The following is a 20,231-nucleotide window of genomic DNA, read 5'->3' as shown; positions in this document are numbered from 1 at the left end:
GATTTAACCATAGCATGTATAGAGTTTGATATGCTGGTCAATTCAATTAACCTGTAATTAACATCATAATACTGTTTTTATTTTAAATGAACATTGCACCGATATTGTCTACTCTTTCTTGTATCTTTGTCACCCAAGAAAAATGTAAACTTCTCAAGCAAGAGCTTTGCTTTAATTTTCTTTCATGGTACTTAAAATCCTTTGCACAATTTATGTTTTCCACATCAATGCTGATGGAAAAATAAAATAGCAATAAGAATGCAACAGATCTGTATTGCATGAACTCTTTGGAGCACAGTGTAGTAAATGTGGAAGGACAGGGAAAAGAGTTCAGCCTGACATTTTGGACTTTGCAATCCAAGAATAAAAAGATATAGAAATCATATTACAAAGAAGAAAGGAAAATGCTAAATGAAAGTCCAATTACATGATGTATACATGTAGAAGAAGGGCTCCCTAAAATAAAAAAAATCAAGCTGAATGTCAGCTGGATTTTTGGCAAAAATAGAGAAGAATAAAATTTCCAGAGGGGGATAAGAAAGAATGAGCTATGCAGATTGGAGGAGGAAAACATTTCTCTTTATTTTTTTTTCCAGGTTACTTTTCTTGTTTCTGGAACAAAATAAAAAGCTATTAATCAGTAAGAATCCGGGAGTTCATAGCATTGTCGTGTGTAGACAACAGTGTCTCTAGGTGGGAATATAGTTAAATTCTACAAGAGAAAAGGAATTAGGATTTTGAAACACACTGTGCATAAAAAGACTGTAAAAACATGTTATTACTCTGTAATTAATACTATTTATTTCCCATAATTTAAAAAAATCCAGTGAATTAGAATGCCTGAAAAGTAATTAAGTATGAAAAATTTGTTTTTTGTTGACACAGTAAAAACTAAATGGAAAATTTTTCTTAATATTCTGTCTTGCTATACTTTTTATTGCTTTCAAAATACATTAACTCTGCATTTAATTTGCATTTTACTTTGTCCTTTAGAGACTTTCATAAATTTTAAGTTTTTCTTCTAATACGCTCTCCATGTTTATTTTTTAGGAATAATTTATACATGAGTTGCATAATGTATAATTCTGGTGCATATACATACATATTTTTATAAATATTGTTAGACTTATATGTGTATATGAAAAATTAAAAGTTTTATATCAGCTTTATGGCATTATAATGAAACAGATTAATAATAAATATTCTAGGAACAAATTGTTGGAATAAGAAAGTATTTATTGAACAAAGAAATTTAGTAGGAAGGGAAGCAGAAAATACTATTTATTTGTTCACACTAATAAGGAAATGCCATAAGGTAAAATATATAACAAATTATAAAAGTACATATTTGAATAATTTATACACAACATGTCTTAAACGTTGAATAAAGGACTCAGTGGAAAATTCTTAGATCATTTACAATATTGTTCCTGAAACTTTAAAAATATTTATGTATGTCTATAAATTTGAGACTCTTTGTGCCTATAATTTTTCTTTATTTAGTCATCTATTGGTACTTTCTTTGGCCTGAAACAATTTCTTCAAATTGATCAGGTTCATACTATATCTAACTTTAGCAGTAGATGAACTGTAAATCTTTCTAATTCTGCATTTTGTGGGATTTGATGGTATAGAATGTGCTATCATTTTCCAGTAAACAAATGTACAAAAATTTGTGTAAATACTTTCATATTTACAAAATCTAAAAATGGATATATTCATTAGTCATATGATCTCTTTCACTCATTTATTTATATCTATATTAATTATACTGGCTCTAAGCTACCACCCATCTAAAAACAACTTTTTGAGAGAAAAAGACACACTACAAATATAAAAATCTTATCAATTGTAGAAACATCAATATGGGCAAGGTCTGCAAACATATGAGTATATATTTATCTACAGGGAGAGGTATGCCTGTCTTCCATAGCTAGCCTTTATTCATTCATTTAACAGAAATACTGAGTCCCTACTGTATGTATGGAAGAGACTAGGTTTCAACAATAGGAAAATAAGTTAGAAGTGGTCTATACCTGAGAATTTACAGTCTCTTACCTGAGATACACAAATAATTTCAATAAAGTGTTGTATTATAATAGAGACGTGGCTATAATACTAAAAAAGAGCACTCATAATGTTCACTATTAATACTACTACAAGATTGCTTTGTGGAGTAGAATCCCCGTTGTTCTACTGGCATGGCTTGAGCCATTCAAATATTGAAGGGAATTCTGGGGTTTCTTTGATTTCAGCAAAGGGATACAATGAGTTGTTTTCATCATTGCATGGCCATTGCCAGAGAGTTTTACAGAGTGTTACTGTTGAGCATCCCCAGGCCAGACCTTGCTCTTATTCAGAAACTAAGCTTATGTCGGCCAGGCATGGTGGCTCACGCCTATAATCCTAGCACTTTGGGAGGCCGAGGCGGGTGGATCACCAGGTCAGGGGTTCGAGACCAGCCTGACTAAAATGATGAAACCCCGTCTCTACTAAAAATACAAAAAAATTAGCTGGGCGTGGTGGCGGGCTCCTGTAATCCCAGCTACTCAGGAGGCTAAGGCAGGAGAATTGCTTGAACCCGGGAGGTGGAGGTTGCAGTGAGCCGAGATCGCGCCACGGCACTCCAGCCTGGGTGACAGAGCAAGACTCTGTCTCAAAAAACAAAAACAAAAACAAAACAAAACAAAACAAAAACTAAGCTTATGTCATCTTATAATAGAAACGTAATGGACGAGAAGGTCCCAAACAAGGCAAACAGAGCCTTCATTAGATGCTTCTGGCAGTAAGGAATTGGAGCTTGGAGTCTGAGTTTTCTCTCACCACACCCCGTCTGCCATCTCTGCCCTCCATCTATGCCATTTCATGCAGTTGCCTCCTGCCCTAGAGCGATGAACATGTTAGATGGAGAAGTTTCTTCTGCAGGAACATTGTTCAAGAACAAATCATCAGGCACGTTTCCTTGACTTCAGATTTATGAAACTTAATCTATTCATTTTCAATCCTCTCTGGAGGCCAGGGACAGATGTGTCTCTCTCCTACTTTAATATCTATTTATTATTTTGTATCTATCTGCCTATTTATCATCTATATAGCTACACACATATACATATATGTATATACATGTATGCGTGTGTATATGATTTCGTAATCTTTGTTCCCTACTACTTTAGCATGTAAAATCCCTCACTTCATATTTATTTTTGTAAATGATGTTTCAATTTTACATTAGAGAACAGCAAAATGTAACGTGCTTGTTAATAAATTGTTCCTTTGTGCTTCCCATGCCCCGTGTACTCTTTCCTATTTTGCTTTAATGTCAATTGCAATATTCCCTACTGAGAATGAAATTGATGTAAAATATAAGATTCATGATTTAATTTTCATTACCCAATTGCTGAATTGGAAGATACTTGGCATTTATAATGTGCCAATTTTAAGAATGGCTAAGACATGTTTTTGTGTCACATTGATTATTCTTAATAAAAATGTATATATTTACTTAACCCCTTATTTTTGCAGAACATATTGATGCTCTGAAAGATAACCCCAGAAGAGTATGAGGAGACATACGCAGTCTACACAGGCCTGTAAGGTAATTTTTAGAATTTGTGCTGGTTCAGTGCCTATGGGAAGCCAGAAATCGTAATCAGTGCATAGCAGAAAGGACATTCAGCTGGTCATAGGGAGTTACTAAGCAGATAAAGACAACATTGCTGAAGACAGCCTTGTGACAATAGTAACAGGATCAGGCCCAGTAATTAGGCTGTTTGTGGCAGTTGATAGGAAAAGACAAAGAATTATCTGTGGTTAACCCACACACGCAGGCACTTTGGTTGCTGAAGAATCACAGATGGCACAAAAAAATTGTGGATCAGATGGGTCCCAAATTATGAGCACTGAAAATACAAGCTGATGTATTTTTCTAAAAGAAGGCCATTTTATACAATTCTTACACAAAATCACAAAGTTGTTTAGAAAAAAATCAAAAAGAACAAACGTAAATGGAAGGATATGCAATGTCATAGTAAAGGGAGAAATAGAACAGAAAAGAGTAATCAGAAGGAACTCTCCACAATTGACCTATACAAATACAAACAAAGTGATTCAGAAATTGTTCCTGTCCTCAAGGGGTTCATAGGTTAATGCAGGACGCATGTGCATGCGCACATACACACACACATATACACACACACAGATGTGTAAATATCTATAAAATAAGACAAGATGTTATAAATACTACAATAAAGTTTAAAAACATGTCTGGGTACTGAGAATTTAGTAATTCTTTTTATGTGTGAGGGTGGGAGATTTTTAAAAGGCCAAATAAAACATGTGATGTTTATGCTACCTCTTGATAATTGAGAAGAGTTTGGAGAAGTAATGTGGACACAAAGTAGGAAATGAAGAATTAGAAATTAGTGCCCAAGGTCAGAAGGGACAAGATAGGAGAATGATTCAATGTAGAGATTGTAGGCAATGCACAAGATTGTATGTTCCTTTATGTGTGTGTATGTGTGTGTGTGTCCTGCCACTAGCTTTCCTAGGGTCAGGTATGATGATAGAGCCGCAAATGGGAATGAGTGTGAACATTGATTGTTAGAAAGCATAGCTGCTAAAAATCAGAAAAGTGTGATGGTAAGAGCTGGGCAGGTCATTTAAGCTTTGCTAATTCTCAAATCAGCACAAACACTTTGCAAGAGATACACACTAGTTAGGTGATCAGGGAGTACTTGTAAAAGGTCAGAAGCTTCCAATGTACTTCCAGTACTTGTCTAAATCATTCTATATAAAATAGAATATCTGATCATCAAAATATTGCAAGGAATATTATTATTTATCCTTGTCTATTAGGAAAAGAAAGCTAAAAGGCAGAAATTCTCGTTATTTTCCAGGTGACTCTTTAATTTATCTAATTATGAGAAACTACACGAATCTTCAAAAAATAGCTTCTGTCTTCAGATTTACAATAAATGAACCGAAGTATTATTGACAGAATACTATAATAATTAAGATTGGTCTAAAATGGTTGAGATTAGCCAAACTCTCAGTTAAAGCAAATGAGCTAAGACTTACAGAAAAAGTAATCTGCCTTAAATGCCATTTTCTCTTTGCTTGGCCCCAAATGGCTGAATAAAAATGCTGAAGCTTCAGTCTCTTTAATACAGAAATAGACTTCAGTATCTGATGCTATCATCAGGAACTATGTATCTTGTGTGAGTGATTTTTTTTTGCTGTGAGAAGCAAGGTGTATTCATTGCCTATTTCTGTGGAACAAATAATCCCTGAACTTAGCAACTTAAAATAATAAACAGTTATTGTTTCATGATTTCTTTGGGTCAGGGATCTGTGTGTGGCTTAGTTGTGTGTTTGTGGTTCAGTGTCTCTCACAAGGCCGAAATCAAGGTTGTGGCCAGGGCCACAGTCCTTTCAAGGCTCACCTGGGAGAAGAAGGATCTGCTTTGAAGGTTATTCACCTGATCATTGTCAGGCCTCAGAGGACCCATTTCCAGGCTCACTCACATGCTTACTGTCAAACACCAGGATTTTGCTGGTTATTAACTGGAGATCTCTCTGAGTTCATTTCCTGCTGTGTGGCCTTTCCATAGGGCAGGTGAAAATATGGTAACTGGCTTCCCTCCGTAGGGCAGGTGAAAATATGGTAACTGGCTTCCCTCCAAGCAAGCAATTAAGAGAAGAAGAGAGATCATCTAAGAGAGAAGCAAAAGTCTAACCTCAGAAGTGCCATCCAATCATTTATGCTGAATCCTGCTCCTTAGACGCAAGTCACTAGGTGTAGCCCACACTCAAAGGGAGGAGGTGTGACAAAGAGGGGAATACTAGGAAGTGGGTGGGGATCACTGAGGGTCGTAACGGAAGTTATCTACTACAATCTGGCTTCACGTTTTAGTGTTTTGAAAAACCATTCACACACTCCAAAATCCCAGTTAGTGGTTTTGTAGCTCACTGCATAATCCTCCGATTTGTTCTCAAGTTTTTAGTTGTCTGTATTTATTATTATAAGCTGCAGCACTTTTTTATTTAGGAAAATAAGGAAATTGAAAACACAAAGGTGTTGCAGAATATGGGAAATCTATACTTAACAAATGCATGGAAGATGATACAAAATCCCGTCCACATTCCATTTCTCTTGTGAAATTTGTCACAGTGGAGGGAAAATAATGCTATGCTTAAAAGCCTATAGGTAACAGCAAACGGTCCAAGTCAAAACAGTTCTGATCTATTCTTCAGAGGGTGTCTAAACTGGAAATATAGTTGACATTTTGTATTAAATGCAATTGAATTGGTTCATGGTTTTTCTCTTTACATGAATTTACTAATACTGTTGTATTACAAACGCTATATTTTATAAGATCCATAGTTTACTTTGTTTTTATCTATCTTTGGAGAGTAATCAAGAGACATAGAAGCAGATAATCAGAAATGTGAGGAAGGGTCTTTAGGGATTACAAATATATTTGTTTCTATAAGTGGAAAGATCTTACTGAAAGGCAATAATTACTAATGGAAAGAGCTCAGTAGCTGGTTTTTAATATTTCAAAATCGCTAATGGAAAATGAACATTTAGCCGTGATAAAACTGTATAGACTAAATGATTAGTTTATTTGCTTTTTTCTGTAGTTATATCACTGAAATATGAAAATTGTCACGTATCTGAAGTTCTCATTAGCATATATTTGCACAAGTGTGTATATATGTGAATATATATGTATGTATGTGTATATATATTTGTGTGTGTGTATATATACACACACAAACATACACACACAAACACACACCTCAATAGTGGTGGTCAAATAAATTATTGTTGAGTAAATTCGGTTGGATGAGCAACACACCAATATTAGTTTTTTTAAAAATGTTGAAAACAACTACTCAACCCCTGTATTTACAAATGAGAAAAATTTGACACAGAAATAAAACTGACTTCTTGCAACACATATAGCCAGTTAGTGGCAAATTTGATATTACAACCAAAACTTCTGATTCTTTTTTTTATTTCTTCTAAAAAAAAAGCAACAAGAACAACAGAAAACGGGATACATGTGCGGAACATGCAGGTTAGTTACATAGGTATATGTGTGCCATGGTGGTTTGCTGCACCTATTGACTCATCCTCTGAGTTCCCTCCCCTCGCCCCGTACCCCTCAACAGACCCTGGTGTGTGTTGTTCCTCTCTCTGTGTCCACGTTTTCTCATTGTTAAGCTCCCACTTATGAGTGAGAACATGAGGTATTTAGTTTTCTGTTCCTGTGTTAGTTTGTGAGGATGATGGTTTCCTGTTTTGTGCATGTCCCAGCAGAGGACATTATCTCATTCCCTTTTATGGTTGCATAGTATTGAATGGTGTATATGTACCATATTTTCTTTGTCCAGTCTATCATTGATGGGCATTTGGGTTGGTTCCATGTCTTTGCTGTTGTAAATAGTGCTGCAATAAACATATGTGTGCATGTGTCTTTATAGTAGAATGATTTATATTCCTTTGGGTATACGCCCAGTAATGGGATTGCTGGGTAAAGTGGTATTTCTGGTTCTAGATCCATGAGGAATTGCCATACGGTCTTCCACAGTGGTTGAACTAATTTACATTCCCATCAACAGGGTAAAAGCGTTCCTATTTCTTCACAGCCTCGTCAGCATCTGTTGTTTCCTGACTTTACTAATTGCCATTCTAACTGGTGTGAGATGATATCTCATTGTGGCAAAACTCCTGATTTTTAACCCTCTTTTATTTTGGCTATAAACCAAGACTCTGACTTCATCTAGGTAAGGGCCAACTTTCTGAACAGGAAGAAAGAAAATAATATTTTTTAATTAGGACAAGCATGAAGACAAGAATCTAGCCTCCCTGGACAGCAGATGTCTTTCTTCTTTCTGCTCCAGGGCCTTGTCCCAAGAACCTACGTAGCTATGATGGACAAGATTAAGTAACAAACCACACAAGGGCTGAAAGCTGCTGGAGAAGTGCTCTGGTCACCTGTCCTTAGGCAGTAATTCTGGAAGGTATTTTGTATGCTTTCATTAGTTCTAGCTAAACTGAAGCCCTCTGGAGGTTCATTGTGACAGTGTTGATAATGTGCTTTTGTTTTAAATCACCATTCCTGTGGTTTGACATACATAGAAATATTCACCGATTTTATGTATATGTTTAGATGATTTGTGACATATATATCGTCAGTTAAATATCATCAGAATCAAAGATGTGGGGAATTACCAACACCCCTTAGTTTCTGCGCGTCCCATTAGTCAATGTCCTACTCCTATCTCTTGCAATAATTGATGACCTTTCTTCATATAGTTTTACTTTTTCTAGAATTTTGTATAAGTGGAATTATACAACGCAATGTCTCATGTGTCAGGCTTCTTTCACAAAAAGATATTGATATTGTGCGTATCAATATTCCCTTCCTTTTCATTGCTAAGCAGTATTACATTGTATGGATGTGTCATTTTTTTTGCTTATTCATGTGTGATAGACCAGTTGTGGTATGCCCACACCACTTTCTAGTTCTATGAACATTCACATGCATTAGGGAGCATATGTGTGTTCATTTTTCTTGGGTAAATGTCTAAAAGTGGTATTGGTAAATCATTTGACAAGTATATGTTTAACTATCCAAGGAATTAACAAAATAGTTTCCAAAGTGACTGTGCCATTTTGCATTCCCACCAGAAGTCATCCTTATCAATGTTTGCCTTGACCAGTCTTTTTAATTTTAATCATTCTGTAGCATGTGTAGTGGTATCTCACTGAGGTTTCAACTTGTATTTCAACTAATGAAGTTGAGCAGGCTTTTGTGTGATTTTTTTTTTTGCCATTTATATATCTTTCTTGGTTATCTCTGCTTCTTTCTGTCTCCAGTTCTTTCTTAAATTATTTGTCATGTTAATGAGTTAGAAAGAAGTCTTTATTCTGGATTAGAGCTTTTTAACAGATTATTACATATATTTTCTCTGATATATCTTTTGCTTTTTCATGTTTAGAATCTTTCAAAAGCAGGAGCTTTAAATTTTGATGGAGTGGAATTTATAATTTTTTTCTTTTATGATTAATGCTTTTTAACTTTCTAACTTAATGCTTTTTTTGCCTAATAAATCTTTGCCTAAGCTGAGGACAATTCTCTTCTCCTGTGTTTTCTTATGGAAGATTTATAGTTTTAGGTTTTCTGAACAGGTCTATGATCTCTTTCAAGTTAATTTTTTGCATATCACTGCTTCCATCCTGTTCCGTTGTTCTATATGTATAGCCTTATGTCAATACTGTGCTGGCTGATATCATTGCACATATTTTGTTGCATATTTTAAGTATTTCATGTTTTTTCATGTGATTATGTTGTAATTTTAATTTAAGTTGCCATTTGTTTATTATCACTATATAGAATTACAATCGATTTTTGTATATTGCTGTTATGCCCTGTTGCTCTGCTAAACTAACTTAATAGCTTCAATTGGTTTCTTTAAGCAGATTATTTAACGTATTCTACTAAGAAGATAGCATATTCATTCTATACAGACACTTTTACATCTTCCTTTTTAATTTTTATACCTATTATTGCTTTCCCTTCTTTACTGCACAGCCTAAGACCTCAAGTAGTCTATGATCATGAAATGCAATGGTTGTAATACATAATGCATTATCCTGAAGCAGCTGGCCCCACAGAGCTCTGACACAGCCTTCTAAAAGCACAGTTAAAATGCCAGTTTAGAGGCAACACTCTGAAAGAATGGGTGTTATCCTTCTGGGTGCATTACATGCATTAAATTAAAGATTTATATGGTTCATTGTCCTCAATAAAAAAGGATGTCAAGGAATGAAAAGTGATATACAATCAGTCTCTAAGACTGAGATGGTTTGTGTTATGCATTCCCACAACTCCGATTACCATTGAACTGAAGGTCGTGGTTCCCAGTGTGGCACACTCTTGCCAGAGTCAAATAAAGAATTCCACTGGGCCACAAGTTATGGCAACTGCCAGGGCTCTTTGGACTTTTTGTGACCAGGAACCAGCAGATGAGAAGAGGAGTCACCATAAATCAGAGGAACCAGCAGGTGAGAAGAGGAGTCACCATAAATCAGAGGCAATTGACCCTGGTAGACAAGAAGACGTAACACTGCTTCCAAGCAGTGAGCGCAGGGGGCTGTAGATGTGCTGAACCCAGGTGATGTACTAGGTGGCTCTGGGTACTAAATACATATAGCAATACTGGCCTGATAAGAGTGTGATTTCCAGGGCTCAGATACTGCAGAGAAAATGGTTTGGGTCACACCAGATAAGCCAGTAAGACCTGCCAAGGTGACAGCGAGGATAAGACTTTAAAATGGATAATGGAGGAGAAATAGAAGGAGTAGCAGTGTGGCCCTGAGCATAAATTTTCAAACAGGCCGGCAGTTAGTTCCACCAACTTTCCGCTTCTACATTTCCCCTCAGAGAGAGAGGGAGAGGCACTTGCACCACACAGGAGTATTGCTAGAACCTGCAGAAAGAAGGTTTGTGGGGTGGAGTGGGAAGTGGGGGCTCTAATCTCTTTCTGAGAAGGTGCAACTGACTGCAGGCCCCTGCTGCTGTCTCACATTTTCCCTGAGGCTATGCGGGTCACTGCTGTGTCTACCCGTGATGGAGCACACCAGCTGTGCTAATGCAGGCCTGTTCCCATGAGATGGGGGACTCCTTAGTGGTTTACTTTGGTTTCAGGACTCCCCATCAACTCTTCTGAGTCTTTTCCATATGGTGCTGCAGTGGTCTGACATTCTTCCTACCCAATTCACTTTCCTTCCCCTTTCCTTTCCTTCACAGGTGTCAGACCAGCATTGTGGTCTAAAGATCGCCCTGCTTTCTTTGGCTCTATTTTTTTTCACAGTTGTTTCCCCAATAAATCTCTTGCATGTCTAATCTCATTTTAGCATTTGCTTTTTGGAAGGCCCAAACTATCATATAAGTCAATATAAAATGAGCGATTATTTTAGACTTTGAGTTAGCATTCTCACAAAGGAAGATACACAAATGGCCAAAAAAAAAGCATGTGAGTTATCAGAAAATGTAAATTAAAGTCATAGTTACATGTCATCTAACACCCACTAGGACTAAAATTAGAAATATTGACAACAGTAAATGTGTGAAAAGTTACAAATAGAACTCTCGATGATTGCTGGTGATTGTATAAAAGATTACTAAAACTCTGGAAGTGCTTTAGCAATTTCGTACACAGTCAATTATACACATACTTTTTGAGGTAAGAACTGCACTTCTATTAATATAAATGCATTAAATGAAAGTTTATGTCTAAAGATGGATTTCTACAAGAATATTCACGGAAGCTTTATTTGTAATAGCCAAAATTTGGTAGCAGCCCAAATGTCCATCAAAAGAATGCATAAAAATATTTTGTATATTTTAACAATAGAATAACACTAATCAATAAGAGGAAATGTAATACTGAATCAGAAAACAACATTCATCTGTCTCAAAATCACTGAACCAGATACAAAACTTACTATATGATTTTCTTTATACACAATTCTAAAAAAATACAATTAGTCTATAGCAACAGAGAAGAGATTGGTAGTCATCCGAGATCACACCACTGTACTCCAGCCTGGGGAACAAGAGCAAAACTCCTTCTTAAAAAAAAAAAGGTCTCCAAAACCTAGTTCATTTTGTAATGTAAAACATCCCCTTAGGGTGTTAAATGTGTGTATTGTTTTATACCATTTAAAAAATCAAGGTCCACCTGGGCATTGATCTGTAGCTGATTACAACCCTGGTGAAACAATAATCCCAAAGCGTTTGAAAGGATTAGGAGTGTTTTGTAAGCATGTTTGGGGTAGAACATGCCTTTATAACTTTTAATCCTCGTTGAGGTACAGTGTGAGTACAGGAGCTGTGTGTGGAATATCCTCGTGTTAGAATCATTCTGCTAATATAGTGGAGAACAAACCCTCCCCCTTCATCTCCCCTCTTCCATCGTCCTGAGGTTCTAGTGTTGAAATAAGAGCAGTGAGAGCAAGCAAGAGTAAGGAAAGAAAGAACTAATATTCACTGGGTGCCCACTAAATGTTTTGTCTATTTTTTTCTCACCGTCCATAGCCCTATGAAGGATGTGTAATGACTCATGTTTTTACAGTGAAGGAACAGGGAAGAAAGCAAGCTGGGGAAACTGAGCAAGATTATCTGGCTAGTAAGAAATTGGAGTTGAAGGCCAGGCACGGTGGCTTACACCTGTAATCCCAGCGCTTTGGGAGGCCAAGGCGGGCAGATCACCTGAGGTCAGGAGTTCGAGACCAGCCTGGCCAACATGGTGAAACCCGTCTCTACTAAAAATACAGAAATTAGCTGGGTGTGGTGGTAGGCGCCTGTAATCCCAGCTACTTGGGAGGCTGAGGCAGGAGAATCGCTTGAACCCGGGAGGCGGAGGTTGCAGTGAGCCAAGATTGCACCACTGCACTCCAGCCTGGGGGACAAGAGCGAGACTTCGCCTCAAAAAAAAAAAAAAAATTGGAGTTGAAGCCAGGTCTCTCTGACCCATGAGCCCAAACCTTCTAGGTCCACATCAGCATTTCTCAACTGCTCTCCCCAAGGGGACATTTGGCAATGTCTGGAGACATTTTTGACTGTCACATCGTAGGGGTGGGGGTGGAGATGCTACTGGCATCTAGTGGATAGAAGCCAAGGATGCTGCTAACCATCCACCAGTGTGTAGGATAGCCCCCATAGACAACAAAGACTGACCCAGCCCCAAATGTCAATAGCACCGAGGCCCAGAGAGCCCAGTCTGTGTTAGGAACAGGAAGAGGACAGGCTTCCCCTGCAAGTGCAACTTGTGTTCCCTGGAGTGGCCTGTCTCATTTCCTGAGAATCTCTATAAAACCTAGTTTGAAAATATTTCATATACAAAAAAGTAATTATATTTGAAGTAATTAAACATCAACCAAGGACATGACTGTGACCTTTGTGAGAGAGAAAGAGGAAGAGGGTGGGGGGAGAGAGAGAGAGGGGAGAGAAGAGAGGGGAGAGGGGAGATCTTAAGGCTTGCAGCAAGTGAAATGATACCATTTGAGTCTGATTTCAAATAGAAAGAGTATTGGATTTGTGATTAGATATTTGCCAAAGATCAACTACCCAGTGTTTAAACGGGTATTACATAAAAGGACAATAACAAATTTGATCAATACTAAGTTCTAAATCTGTACTCTGTATGGTAAAGTTATACGGGAGAGCAAGAGAGAGCTATTGTAATAGCGACCATTAACACAACATTTTTGTGAATGTGACACCAAATCTCTACAAACAAGTGATTACATTCTTACCTTGTTTTGCAATTTCTACCTTTTATGATAATAAATCACTTCTAAGGGTTTCTCATACAAATTTTGAGGAAAAATTCAGATCTCCTGACTTGGGGCTATTGGTTTTTCTGTCCTGTTTTTAAAATACATATTTTAAACTTCCCCTTTTGGAGCCAGAGAGCCAGTTATTGGTCCTTGCAGCATGTCAGATCATTGAGCAATTTCTCAGGTTCAATAAAACAAGATATACTGTGTTCTGCCTGCCATTAAAAAAAAAAAACAAAAACCCATGAATGACACTTGGAGTGTTCCAGATTGACTACTGGCTGAGCGTGTGTGTGAACAACAGCCGCACCTTCCAGCTCTCTCGGGATTAGTTGCTCAGACATGAGAACTTTCACTGAAGAGCCACGGCTGGCTCCTACAGACACTGTCTCCTTACTGGCAACCTTCAGACACAGCCTTTGGGACCAAGGACATGGTTGATGTTACCTGTGCTGAAGAACAGGAGATATGGTTGCTACTGGTCTACAGTCAAGTCTGCATATGACGGGCTGGGGTGCCCATGTGTGGACGTGTGCAGCTCCGGTCCCTATCTAGGGACACAAATCGTGATCAAACTTAAATTTTTGTCAGGAGTAGCTGAAAAGCACTATACATTTCTCAAGTGTGATGACAGAAAGCAAAAGAGATTGTGCTGAGGGTCAAACGCTTTATACAAAGGAAGTGAAACAGGTTGCACTTCTGATTGATGGATTTTTAACCCAGGCAATCCTCTGAGCATTTTGGGTTCCTTCCTCGAACTTACAGAGGCGTAGCTAATTCAGAACAGCTTCTGTGGATGGCCTTCTCCCTGCATCGCCCTTGAGCCCTCCCCTGGTTCCCAGCCTCTCAGGCTCACAGTGGAGGTGTGCTGCTGAGGAAACAAGGTCAAGTTGGCAACCAGCACTCATTTCGAAAGGCATCCTCCAGTCCTACAGGAGATGGTCCTTCAGGGCCCTTTGAAGGGCCTGATCTTCGGTGTAAAATGAGCATCTCCACTTAGACTTTCTCATTCAAAGATGTTGATCCTCACCAGAACTGAGGTGCTCACCTCTGCCTGTGCACCTTGCACAGGGCAGTCCTGCTGGCCTTTGGTGGTCCATCACGGTGGCTGGTTTTGTGCTTAGTTATGAGGGTCTTCACAAACCTCTTTTACCCCATAACATCCCATAAGCGCAAACTCAGTAAACATTGAAAGTGCCTGTAGGAAAAGCCTCACAAATGCTATAGAAACGGGGAGGTTACGTCAAAGTGGGGACATGATGGCAAATGTTGCAGAACCTCACTGCAGCAGTGCATTTGGTGGTATGAATTATTCCAATATACAGAGAGCAAATTAGTACTGTCCTACCCTAGTGCTCTATACCCACCAGCCTGCAAAATAGCTGACCTGAGAGAGGTGGAGGGACATTTAGGGAGCATCAATTGAGATGGCTGTTGGCTTGGAGAGGGTCACAGAGGCTGGTAGCTGTGTGGACTTGCAGGCAGCCCCAAATGCTCACCTATGTGCAGAGTCAGCATGTCCTCCCTCCCCTGGTAATGTGGTCGCCTGCATCTCTGTGGCCAGGGCTCTCGTTCATCATTCAGTCTGATGGCTTGAGTGCCTCTATGTTTGCTACATGCTGAGACCGTATTCTAGTGCCGTATTCCGGAGGTTCTGGGTGTACCTCCAGATTTAAGAATGCAAATCTGGAGGTACACCCAGTGGATTCAAAGTAGTCTCATAGAACAAAGAGACTTATATAGTGACCTTTGCTGCATCCACAGTATACACCACAGAGGTCTCTGAACTGAAAATGAATGTGGAAGCAAGGGAACAGGTGATGTTCAGCTCTCAGATCTCACATGGCATTTATTTGGCTTGAGGTGCCCCTTTCCCCCCGTCCCCTGGCTGTGGGCTCATGGATTGGCAGAGCCCGGTTATGGCTTCCGTTTTACTTGCAAATATCCAGAGGAATGTACGATCTACCAGAAAATTGTGCTCAGGCATCCCTTTGTCACATTAAAAGCATTATGGACACACGACATTTTATTAAGTATTTTGTTCTGGTATCACTTTATTAAGTAAATTATCAAAATCCTTATTTAGCCATGGACTCTCATTAAAGCATGTTCTGGAAACCTTGGCCAAGGTTAGGAGCCTGTAAAGTTTGATTCATTGCAAGAGAAAAGTGATTAGCAGTTGGAGAGTGACATTGATGGGCCCCATTAAAAGGTCATTGGATGTGGTGGCGGCAAGCGAAGGTTGGTGTTGGAGGTCAGCAGGATGCCCTGATTTAGAACCAAGCTTACCTTTGCATAACCTATAGTGACACTCTCTTCATCTCTCCAGGCCTTAGCCATGTCTCCCTGAGGCTCATACTGTTTGGAATTTCACAGGCTCATTTATCAAAAAAAAAAAAAAAAAAAAAAAGGCTTTTAATTTGGGAGACGGCTTGATTTTTCTTTTATTAATGATGCACATTCAAAATAAACAAATGCCATCTCCTATTGGAAAGGGTATAATCTCCAAGTGTAAAATTGAACAAATTTAGCTTAATGGGAAACTCACAATGTTGACCTTTTTCTCAGTGCATTATGACTGGTGATAACCTTGGCGCAGACACATGCCAGTTCTTTTGAAAACCATAGGTCCAGCTCACATCTGCAAAGATGGAAGGTGGCGGGAAAGAGAAATATTGGGGGCAAGGAAAAGGCCCTAGAGAGAGTCAGGCGTTGAAGCAGTGGCTCAGGTAAAAACTTAGTGTCCAGAAATGTACAATTAGCAGATTAACTTTTTTTTTTTGATAGAGATAGGATTACTTGTAATTTTTTTCCTAAAAAAAAGTCATGGAGTGTCAGATTTTTCAGAGCACTTTAAATCCTTTTTACCCTCTCCTGATGTCTACAAATGAGAAATAGCTCATCAAGTTACCCAGGCTGGTGAATGAGAGCCTGCCAGCTCTTTCTAGCAGTTTTGGGGGACTCTTGTCTCTCCCAGGGTAGTAAAAAGCATACTAGGCTTTGAGACAGAAGGTTTTTCCTCCTCAAATTTTGTAGTAAGTGTAATTTTGGCTTCCATGTAATTCTGGACATTAGAATATTATTGTTTCACATATGCATTAAAATTCTATATTATGAGTATCAGACTGCTCCTCTTTTTTTTTTTTTTGAGACAGGGTCTTGCTCTGTTGCCCAGGCTGGAGTGCAGTGGCACAGTCACAGCTCACTGCATGCTCAACCTCCCAGGCTCAAGCAGTCCTCCTACCTCAGCCTCCCAAGCAGCAGGGACCACAGGTGTGCACCACCATGCCCAGCTAATTTTTTATTTTTTGTTAAAATGCATCTCACTGTGTTGCACAGGCTGGTCACAAACTCCTAGGCTCAAGCAATCCTCCCACCTCGCTTCCGAAAGTGCTGGGATTACAGGCATGAGTCATTGCACCTGGCCCTGCTCCTCTTATATCTAAATAAAGTGCTGTTAAAGAAGATGAAATGACCCATACATCTTGCTCTCCAAAAAGAAATGTGCACTCTGCTCTGGCTGCTCATCCCACTGAAGCTGACCATCAAGCACACCATTGTACCTCCTCGGATCTTGGTTTTTCATCATTAATCCAGGGGCTTGGATGACATGATCATAAATAACCCAATTCAGGCAGTGCATGGGGTCTCATTCCTGTAATCCCAGCACTTTGGGAGGCAGGAGGGATCGCTTGAGGCCAGCAGTTCGAGACCAGCCTGGGCAATATAGGGAAATACTCTGTCTCTACAAAAAATACTAAAAAGAAAGGACCCAGCACAGCGCCACAGTCTATGTTTCTCTAACCCTGTCCATTTCTTTTAGCTGAGTGTTCTAGACATTGAGAAAACTGCTGTCTTGGTAGCCTCTGAATCCTCTTTGAAATTAAGCAGCTTATTCTTTCCTTTGTCTCTTTACTTCATTTTCTTTAGTTCTGTCAGTTCTTTTAATCTAGAATTGATAATTTGGCCCTTTATAAGGTCTAATCTAGGGTTTTTTTTTTGGCTTAATGATTTTTTTGCTTTTAAATGATTTGCTGGCCATATGGAGATTTAAGAAATTGTTAAGGGGTTATGAACATAACTGTTTTTTTTTTATTTTTAGTGATGGGGTGTTGCTATGTTGCCCAGGCTAGACTTGAACTCCTGGGCTCAAGTGATTCTCCCACCTTAGCCTCCTGAGTAGCTGCGACTATAGGCATGCTACTGCACCTGGCTCATGAGCATACCTTTTTGTAAAGTTTTAAAAAGTACTCATTCATCTTTTAAAAGAATTATTTTGATTTTTTTAACCCAAGTTATTACAGGGAAATGTAAAAGAGTAGGATGTTTGCCCTCCTAAATAAGTTTGAGATCCTAGAGAAAACCCTGACATAGATGCAAGTTCCAGGTTGCAAATTCTATTTTCAAATCAGTTGGTTAGTAATTCTTTGCTTCCAGTGACATTGAAGGAGGTACCCACTAAGTTGTTTGGTGGTAGGCCATTAAAAATAATAATTCCTGGTGATGCTAGACTACGGTCTGGTTTTTGGTATATAATTTGCAAGGAGTTCAGAGAATTGAGTGACCTTGATAACAAAATTATTTCCATTCTGGCCGGGCGCAGTGGCTCACACCTGTAATCCCAGCACTTTGGGAGGCCGAGGCAGGTGGATCACGAGGTCAGGAGTTTGAGACTAGCCTGGCCTATATGGTGAAACCCCGTCTCTACTAAAGATACAAAAAACTTTTAGCTGGGTGTGGTGGCCCATGCCTGTAATCTCAGCTACTCTGGAGGCTGAGACAGGAGAATTGCTTGAACCCGGGAGACAGAGGTTGCAGTGAGCCAAGATCGTGCCTCTGCACTCCAGCCTGGGTGACAGAGTGAGACTCCATCTCAAAAAGAAAAAAAAAGTTGTTTCCATTTAATCTACTTTTTTTTTTTTTTTTTTTTTGGTGAGACAGAGTCTCACTCTGTCGCCCAGACTGAGTGCAGTGACGCCATCTCAGCTCACTGCAACCTCCGCTTCCCGGGTTCAAGCGATTCTCCTGTCTCAGCCTCCAGAGTAGCTGGGATTACAGGCATGGGCCACCACACCCAGCTAAATGTTTTTTGTATTTTTAGTAGAGACGGGGTTTCACCATGTTGGCCAGGCTGATCTTGAGCTCCTGACCTCAAGTGATCCACCCGCCTCGACCTCCCAATGTGCTGGGATTACAGGCATGAGCCACCACACCCAGCCTCCATTCCATCTACTTCTATTTAAGTGAACAAATTTTCTTGGCACTTACGTCTCTAAAATGAAAAATAGAGAGTTGATACCAAACCATCTCTTCCTGGTATTAAGTGATAATCATACACACATGAAGTGTTTGAGGGAAAAGCCCAATAAAATTCTGTTTTGTCATGCTTAAAAATTATTTATCAAAATGTGTTCTGATCATTTGTATACTAATAATAATGTAATGAGAACTCAATCCAAAAGAAAAATAATTTTTACACTTAGAGTCTTAAGATTTCAGGAAAGAAAAAATCTTAAACTTCAATTTCTATACATGTTTTTACAATAGAAAGATGATAAAATAGTTAACAACAGACTTGAAAATGGATTAGGATAAAATTCAGCAGTAGGGGTTGGAAATATGAATTTAAGGAGGAAAAGGAATGATGTAAAATTTCCAACTGTTAAAATCTTATGATATTTTAAAATGGATGATGGTGGTGGTTAAATTGCTGCAGTATTCAAATATATATTGGATATATTTAAGAAATCTATGTAAGTTATATTTTAAAATCTCAATGTTTAGAATATAACAGAAATTACATCCTTTGTGAGTAAAACTTACATAAAAGTTTAGATTTCAACTTGATATGTGTGAGGAGGATATACAAGGGTTTCCAAAATTATTTTAGCAAGTACACTGGCTTCATAAATATATCACTTTATACTTACACAAACATTTCTATGGATTAATTTCTAGAAGTGACACTGATATATCTGAAGGTGTACACATTTACATTTTGTAATAGGTATTGCCAAATGGCATACAGAAAGGTTGTGCCAATTTATGTTCCTGTGGATAATAGTGTAACTACTGTTTCCAATAGAGAATTACATTATTTATCAGATCACTTTGCATAGCAAATTTGGGCCTGTAGTGAGCAATTTTTAAAGGAATGCAAATGTGGAGAGCTACTTTTCCCCACTTAGAATTGCTTGTCATCAATCCAAGTGAATCACTACCTCTCCTCGAAGCAAGACTACAGTAAGACGTGTCCCCCCTTTCTCTGATCTAAATTGGGTCCCCATGCTATCATTGCTAATTTCACCTTTTATCATTCTTTCATAGTAACTAAGAGAATTTGTAATTATCCATGCAAAATGCTATCTCCCTCAGTGGGTTCTTAGCTCCATGTGGGCAGGGAATGTGGCTATTTTCCACCCCTGTATCCCCCTTTGCCTAGCCCAGTGCCTAGCTCATAGTGTATGCTTAGAAAAATAGCCACTGAATGAATGGGCTGAGCGTTTAAGTGAGGGGAAATATCAAGATGCAGGATCATAATACACAATCTTCATTGCCACTAGCCACATGTGACTATTAAAATTTAATTAAATAGCTATACTTACCCATAATCTATGCACTCTGTAGCCACGTGGGGCTAGTGGCTATGATTTGAATAGTATAGATTATAGAAGATCATCACAGCAAGTTCTACTGGACAGTGCTGATATAGGATGATTGTACATTCATTCTCAAAACTATCCCTATGCTTGGCACAAAGTAAATACTTAAGAAATGTTTGATTGAATTAATGAGCAAATAAACACTGTATCTCCCTCTCTTATTCTTGAGCTACACGTTTTGATGTAGAAGTTGCTTGTACCAAATTGCCAAACGT

General features: G+C 38.5%; 1 protein-coding gene across 1 annotated transcript in view; it reads left to right on the top strand.

Moving 5' to 3' along the window:
• Positions 1 to 7,212, top strand: part of LOC129525411 (solute carrier family 35 member F5-like) — a 196,599-nt gene extending 189,387 nt beyond the window's left edge. The window contains exons 10-11 of the transcript XR_010135419.1: positions 3,523 to 3,595; positions 7,039 to 7,212. The gene's annotated coding sequence lies outside the window, so the exon portion shown is untranslated. The remainder of the gene's footprint in view (positions 1 to 3,522; positions 3,596 to 7,038) is intronic.
• Positions 7,213 to 20,231: the final 13,019 nt, after the last annotated feature.

Source organism: Gorilla gorilla, chromosome 9 (genome assembly GCF_029281585.2).
Source record: "Gorilla gorilla gorilla isolate KB3781 chromosome 9, NHGRI_mGorGor1-v2.1_pri, whole genome shotgun sequence".
Classification (NCBI taxonomy): domain Eukaryota; kingdom Metazoa; phylum Chordata; class Mammalia; order Primates; family Hominidae; genus Gorilla; species Gorilla gorilla.
The sequence above is the reverse complement of the archived record's forward strand: the minus strand, read 5'-3'. Positions and strand labels throughout refer to the sequence as shown.